This window comes from Lissotriton vulgaris, chromosome 6, assembly GCF_964263255.1.
Source record: "Lissotriton vulgaris chromosome 6, aLisVul1.2, whole genome shotgun sequence".
In the NCBI taxonomy this organism is placed as follows: Eukaryota; Metazoa; Chordata; class Amphibia; order Caudata; family Salamandridae; genus Lissotriton; species Lissotriton vulgaris.
In genome coordinates this window covers 1,545,983,932-1,545,999,445 of record NC_141694.1, presented here as the reverse complement: position 1 = coordinate 1,545,999,445, position 15,514 = coordinate 1,545,983,932, and the positions used below count along the sequence as shown (strand labels likewise).

General features: G+C 46.8%; 1 protein-coding gene across 1 annotated transcript in view; it reads left to right on the top strand.

Annotated features, from left to right (window-relative positions):
- Positions 1-3,200: 3,200 nt before the first annotated feature.
- The window catches only part of TASP1 (taspase 1), an 834,089-nt gene continuing 821,775 nt past the window's right edge, over positions 3,201-15,514 (top strand). Inside the window, exon 1 of the mRNA XM_086927723.1 lies at positions 3,201-3,315. The gene's annotated coding sequence lies outside the window, so the exon portion shown is untranslated. The remainder of the gene's footprint in view (positions 3,316-15,514) is intronic.

Below are 15,514 nucleotides of genomic sequence, written 5' to 3'. Positions count from 1 at the left end.
CAGCTTAAAGTCATACATGCCCAACCGGGCGACGGTAGTCACCACCGATGCAAGTGCCAAGGGGCTGGGAGCAGTCCTCACCCAAGTAGGCAAAGACGGAGAAGAAACCATAGCGTTTGCCTCAAGGTCACTCCAGAAGTCCGAGAACAACTACTAGGTAATTGAAAAAGAAGCACTAGCAGTATCTTAGGCGGTCGGGAAGTTCAGAGACTTCCTGTGGGGAACTCAGTTCACTCTTCGCACTGACCACAAGCCGTTAGTGGAGGTGTTCAGCAAGAAAGGTCTGGATGCCATCTCCAGCAGAATAAGGCGGTGGGTGGTCGGTCTCCAAGAATACACTTTCGGCGTCGAGTACGTCCCGGGAACGCGAAATCTTGCAGCAGACTGCCTGTCGAGACTCGTCAGTGAAAATGAGGCGAGGGAGAAGCAAAAGAAGACGGATGAAGAGGAGGATGAACTTCAGATTGAGAATGTCTGTACCATCCAGAGGGCGTTGGGTGAAGAAACATGGAGGAAGGCATTGGAAGAAGACGGAATCCTGGAAGAGGTGTGCAAAAGAATAAAAGACAGGTGGAAGAACGAAGATAAACGGGAAGAAAACCTGCGGCCATACAGGGCTGTCAAAGATGAGTTGTCCATAACGGACGAATGCCTGTTCAGGGGGACGAGACTGGTACCACCTGCATCGGTGAGAGACAACTTGGTCGAGATAGCTCACGAAGGGCACCTAGGCATCACCAAGACTAAACAAAGACTCAGGGAGAGCTATTGGTGGCCGAACATGGACCTTGCCATTGAAAGGAAAATTAGGGACTGCATTCCGTGCAACAGTGACAAAGTCCTGAAGCAACTGACGCCCCCAATGATATGCAGGCCGCCACCGTCAGGACCCTGGGAAGAGTTGGCGCTAGACATCGTGGGTCCATTGTCTGGAGAACTGCGAACGCCATACATCCTGGTGCTCATGGATTTGTATTCTAGGTGGCCAGAGATGAAGTTAGTAAATGAAGTCACGACCAGGACAGTCATCGGGTTCCTGGAAGAGGTGTTTATCAGGGAAGGACTACCCAGCAACATCCTCACGGATAATGGGGTGCAACTATGTTCAAAAGAAATGGAAGATTTCCTTGTGGAGAGGGGCATCAAACACAAGCGGTGTGCCTTATACCACCCCGAAACCAATGGCATGGTTGAGCGGTTTAACAAAACCCTCAAGGAGAGCATTCAGCTAGCCAAAGCCAGTGGTATAAGCTGGAAAGAGGGGGCATGGAGGAGGCTAGAAGCATACAGGTTCACACCGCACCAGACGACGGGAGTCACCCCGTTCGAGCTGCTCCGTGCAAGGATACCCAACACCAAGCTATCCCCAGGGTGGATGGAGTGGCACAAGGGGTGGTCAGACCACACCAAAGGAGCGGAAAGCTTGAAGAAACAAGAGGAAGCCATGAGGTAAAGGAAAGAAAGATATGAACAGCTCAAGGCCACACAGGAGACCGAATTCAAAGTAGGGGATAGCATCAAGATCAGAACCCCCACAGGAAGAGCAAGTTAGTCAGGGTACAGTAGTCCTACAAAAATCACTAAACTATTCAAGAATGCCGTAAAGACTCAAGAGGGAAAGATCTGGAACCTAGGGAGAGTGGTGAGATTCCACCCACCAGGGCATGACTCCAGGAGCGAAAGGGAGGGCGAGGGAGATGCTAGGCAGAACCAAGGTCCCAACACCAAGAAGCTGTTGTCATTCACCCACCCAGGTGGTAGGTCTAGCAGTAGAGTGACCAGACCCCCCAGGCATTTCGATCAATATATCATGATGTAGCCTTTGCTGTTCTGCCATCCATGACCCATTCTACCTAGCAGGATAGGGACCAGACCCTCCTGAGATTTCTATCAGTATGTACGTTGTCCTCCCTGCTTTTCTGTTGTTCATGATTTGTTCTATGTTTTCTTTCCGCAGGGGAGGGGGATGTGTGGTATCTCCCACCTGATTTGCCCCCGGCAGCTCTGCGTGTAATGGAACTGCTCGCGGTGACATCACTTTGAATGTCACCGCGACCAGCGTTCCAAGGCGAGCGCCGGGGAGACTATGTGAGAGAGCTGCGGAATCGGAGGCTGTGGCTGAGGTCGCAGAGATATCTTATCTCCAATAAATACGTTTGGCTAAACATCTGTGGCGTCCTCGTGCATTCCTTGGCCGTCACTACACCCTCTCCATGGTTTAAGTCTAGTTGCGCCCCTGATAACATTTGTTTCATCATTTAAATGTCTAATATTGTGAGAGCGCAGCTTGGGCACCGGCTCTTGGAATCAGAAGCGGCGACCCAACTTGGCTCGTCTTTCCCTGTTACTTTGTAGGCTCGCCTCGGCCCCTTTTAAAGTAGTACAAATACAAAACGTGCCTTAGAGAACTGTCACCATGCCTCTTGACGTTTGGCTAAACATCTGTGGCGTCCTCGTGCATTCCTTGGCCGTCACTACACCCTCTCCAAGGTTTAAGTCTAGTTGCGCCCCTGATAACATTTGTTTCATCATTTAAATGTCTAATATTGTGAGAGCGCAGCTTGGGCACCGGCTCTTGGAATCAGAAGCGGCGACCCAACTTGGCTCGTCTTTCCCTGTTACTTTGTAGGCTCGCCTCGGCCCCTTTTAAAGTAGTACAAATACAAAACGTGCCTTAGAGAACTGTCACCATGCCTCTTGACGTCCTCCCCCCCCCCCCCCCCCCCCCCCCCCCCCCCACACCTGTGGCAGTCACGGGCAAGGCCTGAGCCCAGAGTCTGCCTGCCAAATTGCAGGGCAGCTGTCGTTCACATTAAGTTCAGCCCGTCATCCAACGTTCAGCTGCCGTATTTCCTTAAACTAGTCCAGCTATTTGCTCACTTTGGGTCAACTCTGCTACCTGTTGAAGCACCTGTACCCCTCTCCTTCACCCGGCTCCCTCTTCTCGTCCAGAAGCTAGGGAAGCAGCGGCAAGGCGTGCTTGCCTGAAACAGGCTGTAATTCCCAGGTGCGTAACAAGTTCATCTCAAGCGCACACCTCCAACTAACCTCCTGCTCGGGCTGAGGTTCGCTAAGACTCCACAACCAATCCGTACTTCAGAACTCTGTTCAGCGAACTATGATTGGCTGAGATGCCGCAAATGCTCCAATCGTAGGTCACCTTACACATTAGGAGCGCCTCCTACTCCCAGAATATGTTCTGTCGCGGGATCTGTTCTTATGCGACCCGGAAGTGCTGAAATTACGGACAAATGCCATCCTTTAAAATATCACCGCCGGACAGCGGATCTTAGACTGAATCCACAGATGGCCCGTGTAAGTAGTGGTCAGCTGATCACCTACATCTCGGCCTATGAGATTTCTGGGTCTTAACCGTGCATGCCTATTACCACTTTCTTCCGTGTGCATGCAGGGTACTGTGTTCGCTTCTACTGCGCTACTCAGAAAACCGTTAATAAACTTGTCGCATTTAATCACTTACATTACACACCTGATTTCAGGAAAATTGAGGCAAAATTATCATTCCTATTTTTCAACATCGTGGTATCCTGTCATACATCTGGAATGTGCTGTCCCGCATATTGTCCTTGCGTAGTAATAAGAACTGGAAAATGGTTCTTTGGCAGTATGTAATGGTGGTTATGTTGAATAACTAGATATCAATTTTATGTTATGATTTGATAAAGTTGAACATAATAAAAATGCCAGACGTACAGAAAATCAATCAATCTGAGCTTTTTAGCGTGTTAAGCGGAATGTAGGCAGTTCCGTGCACTATCTTCTAACTACCTTTCGCACCTAATTTTTTTTTAACTGAGAGGCGATTTGCGCTTTGCCTGGTTTTGCTTTTTTGTGTCTTTGCATAGCTTTCCTATTTCGATTACCAAGCGTTGCAAACGGCGTCAGCAGAAACTAGCCTGTTCGTTCAGAGAGCAAAGTGCCCGGGCCAAGGGCAGGCCCGTCCATGCCTGGAAGAGTCTGGGCTGGGCCCCCCTCTGAAATCTGAAATACTGGTTGTATGGTACCCCCCTCCCCATAGATGGCAAAACGTAAATTGAAAATAACAGAGACAGGAGGAGAGATTATAAATACCCTGGACTCCTTATTAAGGGCGGCTGATGTCCTGACTACCCATGTCAAAAAGGAAGATCCTCCTGGAGTCATTCTGGACTCATCTGATGATTACAGTCAGGCTATTCCTGCAATCATCTGGGGAAGTCATCCCAAGCCATCCTGAAGTATGCCCGTAGGACAAACAATGTAAATGTGATGACGAACCTAGACTCATCACAAAAACCACAGTAGGATGGTGTTCTGATGACTTCTACCGGCAGGGAGTGATTACCTTTTACAACTCCACGAATACTAATTGACAACTTCAGGATGAGGGAGAATTACTCCAGGATGGGTTCTAGCTAATTTAAGGAGGACTGTCAATTATTCCAGGATGGAAGTGGATTACTCTGGAATTATCCCATGACAATTTCTGGATGTGTGTGGATTATTCCTGGTTGATCCTATGACAGCTTCAGGATGGCTATTAATTACATCAGACTGGCCCCATTATATTTTCAGAATGAGTGTTGATTACTCTAGGACGACGTGGTGAAAGGGAGGCATGTTTTTGTCCTTGATATTTGGATTTAAGCGGGGACTCCAAGACAAGTTCATTTTCACGGTCTGATGCGTCATTTTTAGTTGTGGATTTTTGATGAAGGACACTAGCCATCCCTGCTAAAAGGGCCAGGTTTTCAAGTTTCTGCAAATTCATCCGCGAACTTGCATCACCAGGCTGAGAAGTTGTGCTTTCAGCATGAGCTTTGTTACCAACTCTTATATAATCCAGTCCACTCTGCTTGGCTTTTTTGTCCTTGCATCTTTTCTCTGCAATTTCTTCCTCTTGTAGTTCGCGTAACACCCTTTTAAGTCTACCAGCGCTTCCCCGATTGCCAGTCCATTAACATCTGCTTTTTCTCCAGTGCCCTTTGAAGTAACACCTGTTGTAAACCCTCTGTTGTGCCAGAATAGCTTGCAATTATCTCTTGAAAAATATCCTGAATCATTAGACACTGTTTCTTCACTAAAAAAAAGCAAGAGAGAAAAAAATATATTTACATATACACTTCAAAACAGAAAAGAACACATTGACCACTTGCAATATATCTTCACGCTCTAGCCATAATATATAAATAAAGAGGTATTGATAATAAAGGACAAATGTACAATCTATCCATAACCAAGTAAGTAAGTTTTCCTTAATAGACAGTACACATTGTAAGCCTGAACTTGAACATCCTGAAAAAAGTTGCCTAAATAAAATAGTTTATCCAAAAATGGCTGCCTTATAGTAGTGCCACAAGCTAAACGTTTCAGTACTTTTCATAAGTGTTACATTTGTCTCTGGAGAGCAATCCAAGGCATATGTGGGGACATGCATGTTCATTTTTACTGTCCATTATCGGATTAATTAATCACAAATGTAGGTTTTTACTGAAACAGGTTGGTAATTTGTACCGTTATCCTGCAGTTGCAAACTTATTATAAAGGTTTACTTATTGTGCTTACAAGATGATTGGAACAGAATCATAGCTTTAAAATCTCTCTCTTCGGTGATTGGCCGACTAGCTTCATCTACATTTTCGACCAGCCATTTACAAAGAACTTCCCTGGGATTGTCCAAAAGCAGGAAGTCACCATCTTTTCGAACACACACAGAATGATAGCAAAGTGAAAACAAGCATTTGCAATGCAATAGGTCTCGCATTAGGAAAGTTTGAGCTGTTGGTATTGTAAATGACAAATTTTATATTTATCTGTTGGTTTTGAAAATACCAAAATTAATAGCTTTGTCATTTACAATGCCAATAGTTTTAACTTTCGCAAATGTGACACCTATAGCATTTGTAATGCAATATGTGTTGTATTTACGTGACTTAGATGTTGAGTGCAGTGTAATTATGTGGCGTGTAATTATGTGGCACTGAGTGGTATTTGGAGTGCATGTTGCATTGAGTGCAGTGTAATTATGTGGCGTGTAATTATGTGGCACTGAGTTGTATTTGGAGTGTATGTTGCATTGAGTGCAGTGTAATTATGTGGTGTGTAATTATGTGGCACTGAGTTGTATTTGGAGTGTATGTTGCATTGAGTGCAGTGTAATTATGTGGTGTGTAATTATGTGGCACTGAACTGTATTTGGAGTGTATGTTGCATTGAGCGCAGTCTAATCAGTAGAGTGTAATTATGTGGCGTGTAATTACGTGGCACTGAGTGGTATTTGGAGTGTATGTTGCATTGAGCGCAGTCTAATCAGTAGAGTGTAATTATGTGGCGTGTAATTACGTGGCACTGAGTGGTATTTGGAGTGTATGTTGCATTGAGCGCAGTCTAATCAGTAGAGTGTAATTATGTGGCGTGTAATTATGTGGCACTGAGTGGTATTTGGAGTGTATTGTATGTTGCATTGAGCGCAGTCTAATCAGTAGAGTGTAATTATGTGGCGTGTAATTATGTGGCACTGAGTGGTATTCGGAGTGTATTTTGCATTGAGTGCAATGTAACTATGTGGCATGTAATTATGTGGCACTGAGTGGTATTTGGAGTGTATGTTGCATTGAGTGCAGTGTAATTATGTGGCACTGAGTGGTATTTGGAGTGTATGTTGCGTTGAGTGCAATGTAGTTATGAAGCATAATTATGTGGCACTAAGTGGTATTGTGTGGAGTGTGTTGCATTCAGTAGAGTATAATTATGTGGCGTGTAATTATGTGACACAGTGGTATTTGGAGTGTATGTTGCGTTGAGTGCAGTGTAATTATGTGGCGTGCAATTATGTGGAGTGTATGATGTATTCAGTAGAGTGTAATTGTGTGGCGTGTAATTATGTGGCACTGAGTGGTATTGTTTGGAGTGTATGTGCACTAAGCATGGGCGAATTTTGCGGATCTCGCGTTCGCGAATTTTGCGGATTTGCGGATTCGCAATCCGCAAAATCCGCGAATTCCCGCGAATTTGCGGATTTTTTTTTTTTTTGTGTTCGCCCGTGTTTCTGCCAGTTCGCGAGGGTTTTTACAATTTCGCAATTTGCGAACTTACCTGTCGGGTCGCAAGTTTTGCGAACTTGTTGTTTCTACGTGTCCAGCCTGTTTGGGACACTCTTCTTCATCACTGCCACTCTCTGTCACCACTGCCACTCTCTGACTACTCATGCCACCCTCTGGCCCACCCATGCCACCCTCTGTTTCATCACCACACCCTCTGGTTGTCCAGTGTACATTATTTTCGGCAAAGCAAAGCACACCTTCCCTGCCTCAAGTGACCTGAATTAATTTGGGGCTGATTAATGTGTCACAGAATATTTTTTTAGCTGGCACCTGCTTCCTTAGTGCGCCCTGATTAGTGATCTTTTGCACTTGCTAAGTGCTTTCATTGTTGCAAAATTAGTTACAACACCTGCCCTGCCCCAACTGACAATAATGAATTAGGGGCTAATTAATGTGTCACTGAAAGAATTTAAAGTTCCAGCCTGGCACCTGCTTGTCTGCTCCTTTAGCTGTAAATCAGGACCTTTGTGGCATACAGTTAAGGTCAGAGCAGGGTCACACAATAGTTGCAAGCAGGCAACCGAATTCTGGAGGGCCCCCTCAGGAAGCAATACAAAGAATCGTTACAAATCATGAGGTTGACCTTTTGCACCTGCTCATTGCTTTTGCTTTTGCTGAAATCGTTTTGCGGTTTTTTTCGCGCTATTCGCGGGGCGCGGCGTCGTGCGAAACCGACCGCGGAAGCCGCCAATTCGTGCGAATGAGCATTTTATTTTTTTGCGGCTTGTTGTTTCGCGAGTTTTTTTGCAGTATTCGCGAGCCGCTTGCAGCGCAACACGCGAATTTACCCCAAGGTCGAGTACGGGCGCGGCCATTTTGTTTGCGTGACGTATTTCCGTTTCCGCCCGCTATGTATAATCTCGCGCAGTAAGCGCATTGCGAGTAGAGGTTCGCACGAGATCGCGCGGGAAATCTAGAGGTTCGCACGAGATCGCGAGGAAAATCTCGCGCGAACTGACTTTCGCGCTCGGAAACGGGCGCCGGCCATCTTGTTTTTCATTCATTTCCTGTGTCTGGGCATGGTGTTTAATCCTCTTGATATCTTTCCCATCCTTTGCTTGTTTTCAGTTTTTTTTTTACGATTTTGCTTCTTATCTATCCCTCTCTTTTCCTAGCTGTATATTTTTGTCTTTTCTGCTATTTTTCTTTACTTTTAAACTACTTTTGTAAACTCTTTTCTTTTCTTCTTCCCTATCCTATTCTTTCTTAATTTTCTACTTCTTCCTACCTTACCTGCCCAGACCATGGTCAAGCCAGGCGCCGTGAAGCTGCCCAGGCACTTGAGGGCCGCAGCGGCGGCGGGGAGTAGTGCTGGACCCAGTGGCAGGACAGCAGGCGTGAGATCGAGGGGGGAGCAGGTGACGCGCCGGGAGATATTCAGCCCGGAGGAAGTGGGCGCGCTGGTCTACTTCGTCCAGCGCCGCCTGCCCAGGACCATCGCGGGAGGCGGCAGGATCGCGGCCGGCGGCTATAACATGCGGGAGCGCCGGAAGCGGTGGGAGAAGGTGTGCTGGGCCATATCCCACCTCTACGGGGTCCAGCGCACCTACAGCCAGGTCACCCATCGCTGGACGGACCTCCTGGACCGCGAGCGCGACCTGCTGGACCAGCTCGGCTTGGAGATCCCCGGCCTTGGTGAGTAGTAGTAGCCATTGGCATTTAATCACTCACTACTATGATGTTTTCTCCTGCTCTGTGTTGTTGTATTGCAAATATTTGTTTTTTACATGGAGCAAGCCAATAATGCCGCTGATGACGATTACATTGTAGTTAAATTATATTTCAAAATCTTCTGTGCATTTCAGGTGCACTGCTCTCCTTCTCAGTGGGGTTGCTACTATGCTTATTTGTTTTCTATTTCGTGGTCTCATTGGCCTGAGTAACTATTATGTATGAGTGTACTTAACAGAACTGCGTAATGCTAGACACTAGGGGGCAGATTACATTTACAAGCCCCTTGCGCCACGTTTACGTTGCCTTGCGTGACGCAACAGCGGCGTAAACGTGCCGCATCCCTGCAAGTCATTTACAGCATGACGCATCTAGGGAGATGCGTCACGTTATAAAGCCATGGGCCTGCACCACAATGGGTGCGTTCCTAGTACGCAGGGTGGGCGGTCCAGCGGCTGTGCGCCTCGCAAAATTGCCTGCGTGAAATCTACAAGATTTAACGCAGGCACTTCTGCGACGCTGCTACGTCAATTCAATTCCTTATGTCTGCTCGAAGCAGGCGAAAGGACTGACACAGCATGTAAAGTATTGGGTGGCCCTGAGCATTACTGGAGTTGCATTGCGTTGGCGACGTGACTCCAGCGATGCGCCGCTCTTACGTGACGAGATGCGTCACGCAAGTGCCTACCCTTGCGCCAGGGCGCGCCGCATTGTAAATGAGGCACATCTGCCGTGTCGCAAGGGTAGTTTTGCGTGACGCATTTGATCTGGCGCATCTCTGGAGATGCGCCAGAACGCGTAAGTAAGTATGCCCCTAAGGGGCAGAATTGCAATTACCGTCGCATCCCTGCAAAGTAGCAGGGATGCGCCATTAATTGTGCGGCCCGCTACCACCACCAAACATGGTGCGCCGTATTTGCAATGCGGCGCCCCATGGGCCCAAAACGTCACCGAAGCTTTACTGCTGGAGTTGCGTCGCAACGATGGCGCAGCTCCATCAATGCTCTGGGGTACCCTATCTCCCCAATGCTGGGTCAAGCCGTACGTCTGCTTCAAGCAGGTGCAGGGTTTGTGTGACGCATCATTGTCCTAAAGGTGACTGATTGATATTTTGTAGATTTCCCTCAGCCACTATTAGGATGTGTTCCAGCGCAGGAATGCCCTCCCTTGCGCCGGAACGCCCCCTGATGGCGCAGGGCTTTATAACGGGATGCATCTCCCAAATGCGTCACGTTGTTATAATATTATACGCCGCACCATGGCGCCCTTTTTTGTTTAGCTGCTGCGTCACAAAAGTCACGCAAGAACGGCGCAAAAGAGCCGCAAGGGCTTAAATCTGCCCCTTCCTTTGTAACCCTGACAATAAGAAAAATAGTGGCGGTGGATTGATAGTTTGACTATTTAAATGACTGGTAATGTAGCAGGCAACTGTTAGTGTTGTCACTGATCTGACTGAAATCACAATGGAGTTTGTCTGTCACTTTGCGTCTTGCCTGCGGACTGCTGCCTGCCAGTCCTAGGTGAACGTTTCAGTACTTTGTTTAGTGAGTTACGTGACTTTCGAAGTCACAGGTCCGCATATAAATGAAAAGTAACCATAATCAATATAATTTCGCAGAAATATTTTGTTATTGTTCTTTTGAAATGTTTGATTTGGTTGACATTGACAAGCAACAATCATCCATGTTTTCTGTTCTTTCTTTCATGTTGTACGTCAGCTCCCCCCAGGGGCGAGAGGAGGACACAGGAGCAGCAGGCGGCGGATGCTGTTCATCAACAGGGCCAGGATCGGGCAGGCGAGGGCTCCTCTGCTGGCCCCAGTAAGTTTTCATTTTAGACTAGTACCTATTTTTCCTAGCGTTCCTCATTTGACTTTTTTCAAAATTGTCTTTGCTCTTCTTGTAGACTGTATCTAAATTCTTATCCTGCCTCTACTATGACTCCCTGTGGTATTACTAGATTATTCTTATTAGTCTGTCTGTGTAGCTAACTAAGATTGCACGGTTGGCGAAACTCCCATGATTCTAGTCAGCAATAGCTCTATCAACTTAGTGCAGTCCTCTGGGATTGTCCATAATGTCTTTTGAAGTGTTCTATCTGGACTCATGCTTGCAAAAATTGCAAAACCTTTCGCTCAGTCACTCTAGTCTGGACCAAAAAACACAGATTGTATTTAACTTTAAAAGCTTTATTAAAAGTAAACACATTTATTAAAATGAAGTCATAATAAAACTAAACGTTTAACTGATAATGGAAAAGTGGTTAGTGCTGACGATTAATTGAAGACATTTCTTGTGGTCGAGCCGAGCTCTCACCTGGTTTCAACTTGATCTTGTTGTTAGAAGTCCATCTTCTGTCTGTGTGGAGAAAAATGGTGCGTGTTAAAAAAACAGCCTTCATCAGTTGTGCCAAAAAGTGCAGCAAGACAACCTTCCCTGGAAAAAGGGACATTTTTTTTTAACTTTAACGACAGTCACAAATTACATTGTTTTCACATGTCTTCATTCCTAGACCAAATACTAGTGACTGCTTTATTCTAACATTCTTAAATGTACTTTGTAGGTGGAACATCTGGTGGCGGGGCCAGTGTGGAGGTGGTGGTGCTCGACACCGAGGCGGAGGGCGAATCGGGCGATGCTTCAGGGGAGGAGGCGGCGGCGGCAGCTGTGAGAGTTGAGACGGTGGTGGTGGCGGCCAGAGGTAAGCTCTTATATATTCCTTACTTATTGAGATTGAAGACTAGCTGGGAAGGCAAGAATATGAGATGCATGGCTGGGTGAATGATGAAGCAATGATGGGTGGAAGGACAACAGCCTGGGTGGGTGACACAGAAACTGTATGTGTCCATATACCTGGATCATGCTACTATCTGACTCTTAGATAGCATATGTGTATCTAGAGCAGGGGTACTCCTAGTACGGCCCGCGGGCCGGTGGTGGCCCGGCAAGCCTTCGTTGGCGGTGCGCTGACCTTGCAGACAATCACTGCTCCCCCGGCCCCCACAGAGCAGAGGCTTTTTTGTATTTCACCTGTTAGCGCCCCTGCATCTCCACTCTGACAATCACTGCTCCCCCGGCCCCCACAGAGCAGAGTGGAGATGCAAGGCCACAAAGAGGTGAAATAGAACTAAGCCTCTGCTCTGTGGGGCCGGGCAAGCAGTGATTGTCAGGGTGGAGAAGCAGGGGCGCTAAAACAAACAAAGCCTCAATAATATGTTAATGGTCTTTTAAAGACCTGTTAAGTACTTTGGTGTTGTTGTCTGTGTGTGCGCGTTGAGGAAGCGGTCTCAACCCGGGCTGAAGGCTGACACAGATAGACACACACACAGTGAGATGACAGAGGGAGAGGGAGGGCAGGAGGGAGAGAGAGATGGAGGGAGGGCAGGAGGGACAGCAGGAGGGAGAGAGATGTATGTAAATGCTGGGTCTGGTGGCTCAGTGGATGAGGGCATCTGCTGCAGGGACCTGTGTGCAACCTCATGGTCACAAGTTATCGTTTTGCTTTAGCCCCGCCCCCTCTGACTCCGCCCCCACCAGTGCGGCCCTCGGCCCCAAACTACACTGTAAATGTAGCCCCTGAGAGAAAGTTTGTGGTACCCATGATCTAGAGAGAGTAGACGGTCAGTGGATGAACTAAGTGTAACTTTGAAGAGCATGTAACACTAACACTGCACCCGCACGTCCGTTCCAGTGTAGGAAAGGCAAGGAAAAGAACTTTTAATTTTGTCCAAATACTACCATAAATAGTAGCAGTAGTTTGTATTGCAAGCACTGCATAGATCCGGTTATTATGGTGGCCACTCCCTACCTCTCTTAATAAGTTTAGTAGTACTCAGTCATTCATGTGTGGATGTATCACTGCCTGTCACTCAATAAAAAGCAAAGCACCTAAAGTCATCCCATATATAAGCAAAAACATCCCATGTGAAGTGATAGATAATCAGATTATTTATCTTCTTCAATTTTCCATTTCTAGTACTCATTTCCACTGTAGGGTGAAAGTTAAATTAATTAAGCAGTAGCCCTTGAGTTGTAACAGAGTATTCTCAGTGCCACCCGTAATAGAAAAGTAAGAGATTCACCACCTGCATGTACTGGACGGGTACAGTAACGCAACGGCAACGCAAGTCTAGGTCACTCCTCATGGCGTGCGTCTCTTTTTCTCGGGTGCAAGTTTACCGCGCTGGCATTATGCCGGCTTGCAGAAAATAACGTACCAATTTTCCAAAACAAGAGACAAGAAGAAGAATAAGACTGGTGTACTTTCATAGTCGACTCCAATGGAAGTCCACAGTGCTCATAGAATTTGTTCCTTAAACTCCCACTAATGTTAGAGCAAGGATGAAGAAGTGTGAGGTTAGATAGATACTGGCCTCAATAGTTATGTAATGCGCTTGCAAGTTGCTAGTTGTACTGCAGCACACATTTCTGCTGAATGATTGAGTTAATCTTAAAGAGCATTGGTTACAGACTATGTCTTTCTTTCTTCATATAGGTTCTCCTTCCAAACGAACAAGGAGGAAGGAGCTGGCTAGAGCGGCCCGGCAACGGAGAATCGAGGCCACTGTTGCGGAATATCGGCGGCTGGTGGCCCTGGAGGACGTGGAAAGTGTGCGGTCGACAACAACGACAACGTCGTCCTCCGTGGCCTCACCGGCTGCCACCGTGACCCAGCACAGTGGTCCACCGAGACTGAGCCGGGCTGCCAAAGGCAAACGCCACCGCCGAGCAGCAAGGCCAACAGCTGCTTCTCACAGGCCTTGCACCTGCAAGGCAGTGAAGGCACGCCTGCGCCGCACCACCCTGATGGTGTCCCGCCTTCAGCAGGAGCTCGCCTTGCTCCGCGAGGAGCATGATGCCCTGGCCCAAAAAGTGAACAGCATCCACCCATAGTGTCCCTTGCCCCTTTTTTAGAGACTTTTGGGGGGTGGGAATTGGGAGTTGGGTTTTTGGGGACTTTTGAAGGACAATCGTTGGGGTTAGGGAGGGTCTTGCGGGAGATTATTTTGTTAGGGATATAAATATACTTTTTCAAACTTTATCTGAGCATACCTGTTTTTTACTGCTTGCCTGGTGGGTGGGGGTTTAACGTTGACTGTTTTCCTGAAAGTTTAGTTCCATTTTCTTCCTTTAAGTGTAAATGCCCAAATGTTTTCAACACTAAGTGCCTCTCACAGACTAAGTGAAGTGAATCCAAGAGTCCTAGGACTTTAGTAGTACTACCTTCAGGCTCTCGTCTCTCGTACTAATACTCCATTATACCCCCAAACCACCAAACGCTTATCTTACCTGTAATTTGTGTTTGAAAGTAGGGCTAGGCCCAGGGCTGGCTCCACGGGAAACACCGAATAACGTTGGCAATCTTGGTCGGATAAAATTTCCTCATAGCGGTGGTAGTAGTGGTGTGACACAGTGGCAGTTGCATGCCTATGAAAAAAAAGAAAATGAAATCTGGTTTGTCCTCCTGAGCAATTCAACGGTACAACTGAGAATATAGCAGGTGACAGAAGTACAGTAGAGCAGTGCCACATTGTAGCCTAACAAATGGTAAAGTATAACTACTAATTCGGTTGAAGTTCTTTCACATTAGCAATGGTTCTTTGTCAAGCAGAGTAAGAATATATCATCGACAACTGTGGAAAGAAAGAATGCGACAGTACAGGGCCTGTGTGGAATTATTGATAACTATATTCAACATAAGGTCTCTGTAGCCAGATACCCGAGAGCCTTGCTGGTCACTATAAATCCATTCACAACAACACTCAATGGGGTTGGTCTGGAAGGTGTCACGTTTACTCCCCGTGATCCAGTCGATGCAAATATGGTTCCACCTCCAAATGTCACCAACACCCAGAAGTGTAAACACAGGGTGTTCGAGGCATTAGGCGAGGGAGAAAAATAACAAACTAAAATAAAAAATGTGGGATGGGTAAAGGTAGGGTCAGCAGGGAAAGGATACCTGTAAGAGAAGACAAGACAGGCATCAGTGAAGTGATGTCCTAACATACAAGGGTACTCTCATATAGTCTCACTAAATAGTCTGCAAGTCTCCCGCCTACTCATGGGAAATGTAGTTTCATAGTACGGTAGGCGCTTAGGGGCTGCGTAACCTGACAGAAGGTATAGTAGATAAAAAAGGAGAAATTGCTTTTTTTCTAGGTGTCCCCTCACTCACCAGGGTTGCCCCTTGGTGACATGCTTCATCATTGGGGCCATCCCAGTCCTCTACGGCCTGGGGCGTGCTGCGACTTGCGAATTACGTAGGAGCACTTACAAATGACTATGTGTGGTGCAGATAGTGGAGTGGACTAAGTGATGTGTTAAGGGATCAATGTAGAAGCCGAGAGAGAGCAAAGAAATGCAGTCACAGTCAGAGAAAAAGGCAAGGGATACTGTATCTATGTGGTTGTTGTGGTCCTGTTGGAAGTGGTAAGTAAGTTGCCCGCAGAAAAAAAATCCTCCTATTAGCGGCACTCCTCCATTGCAGCCGACGCTTCGTCCACCGATGTTGGTCACCAGAAGACACCCTGTCCACTGCCTGCCTGATGCTGAATTGTGGCTCGCTACTGTGAAGCCTGACTCCATCCTTTTTTCCCCATTGCAGAGACTGAAACCCGGCCTGTAATTATTCAACGAAAAACAGGAAGTGATATAATATTACAACACCACTGATAAATAAATATAAGGTATGTAGGCTGTGGAGTGCAAAAAGTCACAATTTGTTTTTCCTAGTAGACAGAC